The sequence below is a fragment of the Choloepus didactylus genome, chromosome 12 (genome assembly GCF_015220235.1).
Source record: "Choloepus didactylus isolate mChoDid1 chromosome 12, mChoDid1.pri, whole genome shotgun sequence".
Classification (NCBI taxonomy): Eukaryota; Metazoa; Chordata; class Mammalia; order Pilosa; family Megalonychidae; genus Choloepus; species Choloepus didactylus.
In genome coordinates, this window is record NC_051318.1 from 27,229,050 (window position 1) to 27,240,615 (window position 11,566).

The window sequence follows — 11,566 nt, forward strand, 5'->3', positions numbered from 1 at the left end:
AGAGACCATTAACGGTCCTTTCTTTCTATGGTATTCGAGAGCGTCTGAGATTCTATGCATATGTGCTCCAAATTATGAACTTCAGCTTGGGACCAGTCGAACACTTGCTAGGACACGCCTTTCTTCATGGAACTGTGCTCTCTGCCACAGTTAGCGGAGAAATATAATGCATTAACCACGGCAAAAAAGGAGACTTTTTTTTTTTTTTCCTAATTTTGTGCTTCACCTACTCTGTAAACAAGTTTGGCTGTCCACATTTTGCCAGTAGGACTATATGCTATATTACTTCTTGTGTTAATGTAATAGAAGTCCTGTACACAGTAGACACTCAATAGCTGCTTATTCAAATGCCTTATAGCCATTTTAATTATTGTATATATCTGTATAAATCATATGAGATGTGCATATGAAAAATAGAGACTATAATTCTTCACGTGGAATATAAATTTTGTATTTAGGTGAAATTAGACCAGTGCATGTTCAGGAATGGGTTAAATAATGACTCTGAGATACTGTTTTTGAATGGTCATTTGGATTTCATATTCTTCAGTTATTTGAAAGATATGTGTTCTGTGAATTAAAGATAGATCAATTAAACTAATTACCTATAATTACTATGAAAATGTATGGAGATGTTTTCCATATATAATATGGCAAGACCGGAATCCCAAGAGTCAGAGTTCATTTCTATAAAAATAGTGCACAAAATCATTGAATTTGCCAAAGCAATTATACAGTAGTATTAAGAATAATGTTGAATGGAAGAATGACTATGAATTAAAACTAAAACAAATATTGCAGCACCTGATTGTTTTCCTGCATTTTATGCATTTGGCACCAGAAAAATTGAAATGTGGTGTGAGACAATTACACATTTCTATGTTTATTGTGTTGCATAGTGTTTGAAACTGTTACATTTCTCTTTATATTGTAAGATTTTTATAGTAGGAGAAAATGGAAGAAATTTAGTTTACCAAGGTTGGCCCTAGTAATCAGCACTAAAAACTACTGATATCAAACTAAAGGTGCCTATTAAAATACTAATTTGCATTCAGCATGAGAGTTCATGCTTTGTATCACTAAAGGACTTACATTTCTCAATTGTAGGCTATATATTTGATTGTCTATCTCTATCATATATCTAAGGTTTTGTTAGTAGCATATAGTTATAAGAAAAAAATAAGAGGAAAACGTAAGTAAAAAAAACATAAATCATAAATGCATTCCATATTTGTATTCTAGCTATTCCCATCACAGTCTCCATTATGTAGTAACCACAGTGGCCTCAGATACACATCTGACTTTGATAAGGTTTTAAAAAATGATTGTGCTACCCAAGCATATAAGCAATCTATTATTAAGAATGTCAATATTGGTTCAGTTCCCAAAGGTAATTTTTATCATTAAAGTAAGATATTGAAGCTGGTTTGCCACTAGCAACCACTCCTTTTACATGGAGACATCTGATCTGGAATAGTGATTCTTTTGCCAGCACAGAAGCATGCATTATCCAGCTTTGGCAACCCCAAGAGGTACATAGTAAAAGATTACCTTAAAAAGAAAATCCAAAGAATGTAGGTACTATTACACTCCAAATAAAAGTTTTTGTCACTTTTAAGAACAAAAATAATTAGATTCATCTTATACTAAGGTTTGGGAAGTGTATTTCATTATACTTATAATCTAATGCACCTCCTTAAACATACCTTTCTTAAATAAACTGGCAATTTAGATAGAGAAATAATGTAATTTGCTAATTCCTAATAGTTATTTGGGAATCAGACTCCATTCTCCCATAAAACACTGCTTCTAGATTAAACTCATGGCCTTAAAATTATTGGTCTTTGCCAGAAAAAGGAGAATTTCATATTTGTTATCAGAAAACAAAATATTTTAAATCAGTGCACAATTGTAACTCCTGCTTCACAATTTGTATGAAATCGTAGTTTCTACAATTCGATTCTAAGTTCCTTGAAGACATGGTCTAGGTTTTTAATTCTTCATGTAATTTAGAGCAAAAGTAAGGCAATAAACAAGACTAAATAAATGTTAGTTAAATTCAGTACACTAAGTGCATTGGTATTTTAGTGTTATTGTAGCCATTACTGAAATCATGTAATGAAAGTTGAACGTAAAAGAATATGAACAGTAGGATTCAATATTAAAAAGTGTTTCTGTTTCCAGAGAATTACATAAAATTATAAAATCTCAAATACACCTCTCCTTATAGATAAATGTCTATAATATGATAACAAGGATTTTGACCTATTTTTACTTCACTCTTTCCCTCTACAGTTGAACACTCTGATGATTGGCTTAAGTAAAGAACATGCCATTTTGGTGCATCATATAGTTTCTCACTTTATCTTGGCTGTATTCATTTTAAGAGCACACTTCTTATTGCTCAGATATATATTTTACTTTTTGTTTAAAATAGCCAAATAATTGTACAAACATCATTATAGAAAAACAATAACATGAGAGAAAAGGGATACAGCCCACTATATGATAGTTTGAAATGTGTTTAATCATTTATCTGTTGAGGAATATTTGAATTGTTTCTTTATTTTCAGCTATTACAAATAAATAAATCTGCTCTGAACATTCATGCAGACATTTACCCATGGGCAGATGCTTTCACATCTCTGGTAAATTCCTAGCAATATAATGGCTAGATCAGATGAAAGGAGGATGTTTAACAGTTTAAGTACCTGACAAACAGTTTTCCAAAGTGGTTTTAGCATTTTGCATTCCATCAGCAGGGTATGAGGATTCTAGATTTTCCAGATCCTTGACAACATTTGGTATGTTAAGTCTTCTTAGTTTTATATATTCTAATAGATGTATGGTGATAGCTCATTGTGGTTTTAATTGGCATTACCCTCGTGACTAATGATGCTGACTGGGTTTTCATATGCTTGTCATCCGTTGATTTTCTTTCATGCAGTGTCTATTCAAGTATTTGGCCAATTTTGTATTGGGTGGTTTGATTTCTTATTACTGACTTTTTAATATACATTTTTTAATCGCAAATTTAACATACCTACCTAACAGTGCTAACTTTCAAAGTACGATTTACCAAGTAGTTAGAGAGCAAATTTCAAAGAATGTTATGGGTTACAGTTCCACAATTTCAGTTATTTCCTTATTGTGAAATATAATATATATACAGAAAGGTGATAACTTTCAAAACACAATTTAACAAGTAGGTATGTAGGTAATTTCAAATAATGTTATGAGCTATAATTCCACAGCTTCAGTTCTTTCCTTATTGTGAAATATAAGATATATACAGAAAGGTGATAACTTTCAAAGTACGATTTAATGAGTAGGTATAGAGGAAATTTCAAAGAATTATTACTGACTTGAGAGTTCTTCATATGTTCTATAAACAAGTCCTTTATCAGAAATGTAATTTACAAATATTTTCTCCCAGTCTGTGGCTTATCTCTTCAATATTTTAACAGTGGATTTCAAAAGAATAGAAGTTCTTAATTTTGATGAAATCCAATTTATATATATTATTTTATTTTATTTATTTTGTATTTGGTGCCATGTCTCAGAAATCTTTGTCTGACTCAACATTCCAAAGACTTTTTTCCTGTGTTTTTCTTAGAAGTTTTATAGTTTTAGCTTTTACATTTAGGTCTAAGTTCCATTTAGATTTAAATTTGTTATGAGGTACAAGGTATAGATTGAATTTGTGTGTGTGTGTGTGTGTGTGTGTGTGTGTGTGCTTTCTTTTTTTAAATACCGATATCCAGTTACTCTAGTTGCAATTTGAAAAGACAGTCCTTTCTCCACTGAATTTATTTGCACCATCTAAAAAAATCAGTTAACCATACATATGTGGATCTATTTCTGGACTCTCTATTACGTTCCACTGACCTACTTGTTTATATTTACACCAATAATATACTGTCTTGATTTACTATAAATTAATAAAAGGTCAAATTTAGATGGGTACTTCCAATTTGTTCTTTTTACCAAAATTGTTTTTGACTATCCTAGGTCTATTGCATTTTCATACTAACTTTGGTATCAGATTGTTGATTTCTTTGAAAATTTCTTTGAAATTCTGATTGGAATTGAATTGAATCTATAGATCAATTTGTGGATAACTGACAAATTAACAATATTGAATCTTCTGATCACCAAAAATGATATTATCTCTCCATTTATTTAGATTAATTTATGTCAGCAATTATTTTTAGTTTTTAGTGCACAAGTCTTACATATCTTTTGTGAGATTTGTCCCTATGTATTTTCATTTATTATGCTCTTCTATATGATATTCTTTTAAAAATTTCCATTTTTTGATGTTTACTGCTAATATATAGTTTATGTATTTTTATATCCTGCACCCTTGCTACAGTCACTTATTATTTCAGTACATTTTTTGAGGATTCTATTGGATTTCTTACATAGATGATCATACTATGTAGAAATAAAACTAGTTTCACTTGTTCCTTTCCAATTTAATTGCATTTTTTTCCTTACACTGTACATCTATTGGAACCTCAGAACTTCAATTTCCTTTTTTAAATATTTTCATTTCTCCTGAAAATAAAAATATATAGTTCTGAGAGGGATCTTAAAAGTAAACACTCTTTATTAAAAAAGAGAATGAGGGTCATATATGTCAAGCAAATTGCCCAAAAGTATATTCAAATATACTGGCCTGGAAAGAATCAAGAAAATTTGTTATTCATTTTGTATCTTATCATGACTCTTCAAAAATCATAAAAATTCAAAAAGAGAATTTCTGAACTTGCTTCTTTATAAAAGTTTCTTAAGTCATGTGCTAACAGTAAATAAACAATTAAAAGGGAATCAAATCAAATCCTTAACAAAATACTAGCAAACAGAATCCGATAGCAGAGTAAAAGAATTATACACCATGACCAAGTGGGATTTATCCCAGGTATGCAAGGGTGGTTCAATATAAGAAGATCAATTAATATAATACAGCACATTACTAGAAGATAGGAAAAAACAAACAAACATGTAATCATCTTGATGCAGAAAAGGCATTTGACAAAATCCTTGATAAAACAAAATCCAGACTTTTAAACACTTTTAAAACTAGGAATAAAAGGACATTTCCTCAACATGATGAAGGGAATATATGAAAACCCCACCACTAACATCCTATTCAATGATAAAAGACTGAAAACTTTCACTGTAAGGTCTGTAACAAGACAAGGATGCACAGAGTCATCATTGTTATTTAATGTTGTACTGCTGAATAGCCAGAGTACTTAGGCAAGAAAAAGAAAGAAAAGGGATTCAGATTGGAAAAGAAGAAGTAAAATTTTCCCTGTATGCAGATGACATGATCCCATAAAGAGAAGATCCTGAAAAACCCACAAGAAAGCTAGTAGAGCTAATAAACAAATTTAGTAAGGTGGTGGGATATCAGATCAACATGAAGAAAACAATACTGTTTCTATACATCAGTAATGCTCAATTTGAAGAGGAAATCAAGAAAAAAATTCCATTTACAATAGTAATGAAAATAATCAGATATCTAGGAATAAAATTAACCAAGGATGTAAAGGACTTGTACAGAGAAAACTATAAAACATTGCTAAAAGAAATCAAAGAAGACCCAAATAGATAGAAGGATATCCAATGTTCATGGATTAGAAGACTAAATATTGTTAAGATGTCAAGTCTACCCAAAGCGATTTCCAGATTCAATGCAATCCCAATCAAAATTCCAACAGCATTCTTTGTAGGAATGGAAAAGCCAATCATAAAATTTATATGGAAAGGTAAGGGGCCAGAAATAGCCAAGATCATCTTGAAAAAAGAAGAGTAAAGTTGGAGGGCTCACATTTCCAACTTTAAAACTTGTTACAAAGCTACAGTAATCAAAATAGTATGGTATTGGCACAAGGACAGACATATAGACCAATGAAATCAAATTAAGTGTTCAGAAATAAACCACCACATCTATGGTCAGTTTATTTATTTATTTATTTATTTTAGCAAACTGGTTTCAACCCTTTGATGATGAAATTTAATTTTTGCAAATGCAATCAAGTTTGCATTCTTGCTTCTCATTTTTGACTGATTTAGTTTCCCACAACTGAATGATAGCTACAAATAGGAAAAGAGCTTTTGTTTTTGCTTTTAAATTCAATTTTATTGAGATATATTCACATATCATACATTCATCCAAACTGTACAATCAGTTGTTCACAGTATCATTATATAGTTGTGCATTCATCACCACAATCAATTTTTGAACATTTTCATCACCCCCCCACAAAATAAAAATAAGAGTAAAAATTAAAGTAAAACAGAACACCCAAAACATCCCATCCCCCCATTCCTCCCTAGTACTCATTTACTTTTTGTCCCCATTTTTCTAATCATCTGTCCATACACTGGATTAAGGGAGTGTGCGCCACAAGGTCTTCACAATCACACGGTCACACCATGTAAGCTGTAGTTATACAATCATCTTCAAGAATCAAGGATACTGGAATGCAGTTCACCGTTTGACAATGGTGCCAACTCAAATTAATGGGGAAAGAATATTCTCTTCAATATTTTGCATATATTCATATGCAAAAGAATGAAGGTGGACCCTTAATGTATACCATATATGTAACAAAAATTAACTCGAAATGGACCAAGACCTAAATATAAAAACCCAAAGTATAAAACTAGAAGTAAGTAAGATTCATAGGGAAGCATCTTCAGGATCTTGTGTTAGGCAATGGTTTCTTAGACTTTACGTCCAAAGCACAAACAACAAAAGAAAAAAATATATACATACGTGGTATTTCACCAAAATGTAAAACTTTTGTGCATCAAGTAACTTCCTCATGAAAGGAAGAAACAACCTACAGAAAGGGAGAAAATATTTGGAAACCACATACCTGATAAGGGCTTAATAGACAACATGTTGAGTGAAATAAGCCAGGCACAAAAGGACAAATATTGTATGATCTCAATGATATGAAACAATTAGAATAAGTGAATTCATAGAGTCAGAAACTAGAATACAGATTACCAGAGGCTGGGGTTGGAGTAGGGAATGGGGAACTAATGATTACTTGGTATAGAATTTCTGTTTGCACTGATGGAAAAGCTTTGGTAATGAATGGCGGTTATGATAGAACAACATTTAGACTGTAATTAACACCAGTGAATTATATATTTGAATGTGGTTAAAAGGAGAAATTTTAAGTTTTACATATGTTACTAGAATAAATGTTTAAAAAACACATAGGCCTGTACAATGCAAACATAAACTGTATATTGTAGTTAATAGTATATACTGTAGCATCGATTGTAACAAAGGTACTATACTAATGCAAAGTATTACTAATAGGGAAAACTGCATTGGCGGTGGCGGGGGGGTGGAATCTATAGTAACTATTTTCTGCATGATTTTTCTGTAAACCTACAATTCCTCTAAGAAACAAAATAAATTTAAAAAGGGAAAAAAGAATCTAATCAAGTGGCTAATGAAATTAGTATCTCAAGTATTATCCAACAAAAGACTTTTGTTAGAGACCACAGTTTTTAAGAATAAATTTAGAAGGACTACTTAAAGATAGGACATTTACCATGTGGAGAACTTTGACTATGTTGAAGGATGGGTATAACAGCCAGTTACTGGAATAATGATCATCTGGGTTTCCAAAATTTGTGTGCTGGAAACAGAGCTGTACACAGAATTTTCTTAAGTCTAAGTAACTACTTAATTTATCTACATTTGTTAAAATGGGAGGGCTTTCATTTTTCCTTAGCATATCTACATCAAAACTATTATAACTAGAAGTATCAGCTGCCAAAGATGAAAGTGAAATGACATTAGCCTCAGTCAGTGCTTGGGAATGTGATTTGTTTTCCAGTGAATTCCTTTCACAGCTACATGTTCAGTTGTTTTTGTTGTTGTTGTTGTTTCTTTTTTTCTTTTCTTTTTTTTTTTTTTTTTTTACTGTTTATAGTATCATGGACTTTTAATACTGAGCAAGACAGAGGAACTTGCAGACTGTTGGCACTGTCTGGGAAGTTCCATCTTGAATTCTTATATATTTGGTGCTGCTGGAGAACGTGATGATGCAATATATTATGGCAAGCCCACATTCATCCACAAAAAACAGCCCTCAACTGTAGGCACTTCATTTGACTTAACCAGGAAGAGTTGCTGTTAGTGTTAACCTGTTGAATTTGTGATGGTACTAGTGGTTTCTCAGTATCAAGACAGCAAAGATCTTTGCTGAAAACCTGTTTATTCAATGCTTTTTTATAGCCATCTATTCCACTCCAAAAATACAGCTGAGTGCCAATTGCAACAGCACACGTTCAGCTCTTGCTTTTAGTCTTGGTTGGTTGTTGATCTTCCCAAGAATCTGATTCTAGGATGGTCCTTCCTACTATATCAAAGCTTAGTTAAGAAAATGAACAGGTACATTGCCATTCACAATCATGAGGCAAAGTCTATGTATTTTCCACTCTGTTTAGAACCCATCCACCAAAAATGTACATCTTATTTCCTATATCGAGGCTATGTAAAATCTTTCTGGAAGTGACACTGTCCTTTCAGTTTCTGGTTTTCATTATGACATAGTTTTTAATGTTGAGTTGCCATAGGTCATTCAGAAATTCACCAAAATCATACATTTTAGGATTTCCAGACTCTTTCTTGCAATAAATAATGGCTGCATGGAATTCTCTTAGAGAAGACACAATCCCTCTAGCTATTGGAATGTTATAATCCACAACTCCAGAACCATAGTCACAGGGCTCATCTTGTTCATTTTCTTTCACTCAAAGTCCTTTACTGATAATGTTCAGTTTCAAAGTCTTGAAAACTGTTATTTTATATATTTTGTCTGGCTTTTTAGTTGTTTTAGGCAGCAAAGTAAACTCAATTTCTGTAACTCCTTCTTGGCCAGATGTAGCAATCTTTGCTTATGTGTTCTTTCATATGCGCATCAATCACTTGCAAGAATTTCCCTCAACAGTCACTAACTACCTGTGTTTTTTCCAAAGATGTTTAAGGAAATACAGACAATTCAAATATGAAAACTTCTAAAATGCAAAATGACTAAACACACACACACACCCACCCACCCATTCATATACATGCACATCCCATAAGTGTTGAATGAATCAGGTTCAAAACAAATTCTCTCAAATCTATTGATAACAAAATGCCCAGAACAAAATAGAGGACGATTTTAATAATTATTTTGTAAATATAAGTTATTCAGGCATTCCAAATTTTAGTTCAAAACTCATCTCAAAATTAATATTTTTTCCTAATGGTAGATAATCTTCCAACATTTTTATAGTAATTTTAGGTTTTCTTTTACAAGTAATTTCAAAGATGAAAATTGCCATAAATGAGTAAGAGATGAAAGCACTTTCAAATTTTCTGAAACCCTAAGGCATCTGAACTGCATGATTTATAAAGCTCCCATTTTCCCATAATTTTTAAGAATTTAGTTTAGTTTTCTACCAAAAAAAAAAATTGTAATGGGTTCTACTTTACAGCAGGCTTTATAGCCAGGTACACATTTTTTGCCACTTCATTGTCACTCTCATTTCAAGCTACTTTTCTCTTTAATTTACCCATTAATGTACATTAGTTACCATGGAAACAGTAATGTCATTTGTAATGCAGAGTTTATTGACAAGTACAATGTGGTTTAGAAAACTTCAGACACTCAGTAGTGGATATTGAGAGCACATATGTGGTGTGAAATCTATTTATAAGTCTATGAGTTGTTCACAAAATGTTTACAATTTTATAAACTTAAGAATTGTCTTGAAAACTTACTTTGATTTTTAAAATAGTCTTACCTTCAAGAGCATAATTGTTTTTCTTTTGCTTTAAGTATTTTTTCATCTATAATTTATAATGACTCATGATTGTTGTCTTCTCACTCCTTTCAGTTTCCAATAGTCAGTACAGTGATGATCAAGGGTCCTGAAAACCCCTTAGATATAGGTGAAAAAAACACCTCAACTAAATTCTTTTATTGAAAGAATGTTTAGCAGTGCTACAAAGTATAGAGTGTAGTTTACAGCACAACATTGTAAAGATAATTAACAGCACTGAATCATGTATTTAAATATGGTTATGGGGAAATTTTAAGCTGTATATAGGTTATCAGAATAAAAATTAAAAAACAAAAACATTGGCCTATACAACCCATATAGGGAACCCTAATGTAAACCATGGACTACAGCTAATAATATAAATATAATAATATTCTTCATCCATTGTAATAAATGTATCACACTAATGCAAGGGTGATATAATAATGGAGCAGGGGGAGGGGACCCCTGATGTTTTCTGCATGATTTTTTTGTAAACCCATAACTTCTCTAATAAAAAAAAAAAAAAAAAAAAAAAACAATTTCACTATTATCAAGGATCTGAAAACGGGCAACTTTTCTATCAAACAAATGTCAGATTGCTTCGTGAGTATTAGACTTTTGGAATTGTAGCACACTAATGGCGTTTTATTACATGAGCTCTGAAGTTATGATGTCTCATAAGATAGTCATTCTGGCTCTGTTTGCTCCCCAGATCCTTGTTTTGTCCTCCATTCTAGTCTCCTGGGTTTTATTACCTTAGTTTTAGTCCCATCCAGGCTTAATGGCTATAGGGACACTGACTGCAGCTTAATTGCTCCCCAAGTTACCCCATCTTTTCATATAGACTTTTTACACCTTGACCTAAAATGAAATGCAGTTCCCAAACTTAAGACTCTGATCTTTGCCTTCATTTGCAGTAAAACTTCCTTCCTAGATCAATGCTGTCATGTTGAAACTGATTCTGTCTCTAACTTTATGCAGTCTGCTTGAGCTATAACTACATGGTCCTTTCTGTTCTGATACTAGTATTTTACTTTTTTTATATATTGCTACTCCACACTATGTAGCAAGCTCTTCTCCATTTCTCATTAGTTTTATCTACATATTTTTCAATTTATTATTAGGAAACCAGGTTAAATAGGCAGACAACCCTATTACAATATCAACAATTCTTGAGAAATGATGTAAGTATATTGTGTTTACTATTACAATAAACACTTTCTACCAGCTGAATCTAACAGATTTATGATTTACATAATTATTATTATGCTTCATGCTAATTGTGCAAGTTTGAATGTATTATGTCCCCCCAAACGCCATTATCTTTGATGTAATCTTTTGCGGGCAGATGTATTAGTGTTAATTAGATTTTAATTCTTTGAGTGTTTCCATGGAGATGTGCCTCACCCAACTGTGGGTGATGACTCTGATTGGATAATTTCCATGGAGGTGTTGGCCCACCCTTTGGGTGGGTCTGAATTAAATTACTGATGCACTATATAAGATCAGACAGAAGGAGCGAGCTTGCTACTGCCAAAAGGGACACTTTGAAGAAAGCACGGGAGCTGCAGATGAGAGACAGTTTGAAAACAGCTGTTGAAAGCAGACTCTTGCTCCAGAGAAGCTGAGAGAGGACAAATATCCCAAGTGCAATTAAGAGTGACATTTTTGAGGAACTGAAGCCTAGAGAGGAACGTCCTGGGAGAAGCCATTT

General features: G+C 32.2%; 1 pseudogene; it reads right to left on the reverse strand.

Moving 5' to 3' along the window:
• Window positions 1-8,050: 8,050 nt before the first annotated feature.
• On the reverse strand, window positions 8,051-9,877 carry LOC119506794 (annotated as a pseudogene).
• Between the last annotated feature and the right edge of the window lie 1,689 nt (window positions 9,878-11,566).